The following is a 1,438-nucleotide window of genomic DNA, read 5'->3' as shown; positions in this document are numbered from 1 at the left end:
ATGTATTATCCCATTCAGTTCTAACAATTCTCTTAATTACTGTCCCTGTTTGACAGATCAGGAAACATTAAGTCAAGGAAGGACAGATTTATAATAACAGAGTTAAAATTCAAATGCAGGTCTGCCTTGATCAGAAGTGTGCCTTCTCTCCAGCAATGGCACCCAAATATGTCAGTTTGGAATGCATCTTAGGTATCAGAAAGGACAGTCCCCTCCATGCCCATTTTGATTCTTGAATCATCTCTGTCACAGTTCAGACAAATACTTGACCTGTCTGAATAGAGACATTTCCAATGACAAGTTCCTTGAAGTATTAATACACTAGGGACATTAGCATATTAAAGCAATTTTTAAATTACAAATTGTGATGCATCGATGTGTTGTTTACAATAAGAAAATCGGATGACATTACAGCCAAGGGACTGGGATTTACATCTGAATCACAGTCCACCTTTTTTGTATTACATATAAAATTTCAAATATTCCAATGTCAGTGGGTCAAGCGCATGAATGTCAATTTAGGGAAAATAACTGGATTCAAAATTTAAAGATCCAGACTTTCTGAGCTGTCTCTGGGTTTCTTTTGTTTCCTTTTTATTGTGTGGATAGAGAAATTCAGGGACACTTGAGCAGAGCATGGAGATTTTTTCTCACATGTGTCCTCTCTGGAAGGGTGTTTGTGTGTGTGCATGTTCGTTGTTACTGTAGGTAGCAAAATCTTCTAATTTTTTATCCAGATGGAGACACTTTGGGGAATGAAATGGGGTGCTGCTATGCATAAACTGAAACAGTCCCAACTGGAAAATGGAGTGCAGGTTCATCCTAGTCAAAGAATACTTATTTATATGCCATTCTCAAAAAGCCCAAACATAGGGACAGACACAGATTATTAGTAGCTGGCAGGGGCTGTAGGTGCAGTGAAGGGCTGAGAGCAAAAGGGCACAGGGGAATTTTTGGAGATGATGGAGCTGTTCTGTTCTATATCTTGATTATGATTGTGTGTCCATAACTATATATACTCGTCAGAACTCACAGAACCAGAGCACCTGGGTGGCTCAGATGGTTGGGCCTCTGCCTTCAGCTCAAGTCATGATCCCCAGGTCCCAGGATCAAGCCCCAGCAGGGAGCCTACTTCTCCCTCTCCCTCCCTCCCTCTCTCTCTTCCTGTCAAATAAATAAATAAAATCTTTAAAAAAAAATCATAGAACCATGCACCAAAAAGTGGATTTTACTCTCTGTAAATTATACCTCAACCAAAAATAGATGGCAGAGTCAAGTGGTCCAGTAACAAGAATGGCAGAAACATGAGTTTAGAAGGATCCATTCTTTTTTACTTTTGACTATAAAAGAAAAATAAAAAGCGCCTACACCCTCTCAAGAAGAAACAAAACAAGCAAAACAGCTATTAGATCTGCTTTATGACAGAGTTAAAGAATCA

Source organism: Mustela nivalis, assembly GCF_964662115.1.
Source record: "Mustela nivalis genome assembly, chromosome: 9".
In the NCBI taxonomy this organism is placed as follows: Eukaryota; Metazoa; Chordata; class Mammalia; order Carnivora; family Mustelidae; genus Mustela; species Mustela nivalis.
The sequence above is the reverse complement of the archived record's forward strand: the minus strand, read 5'-3'. Positions refer to the sequence as shown.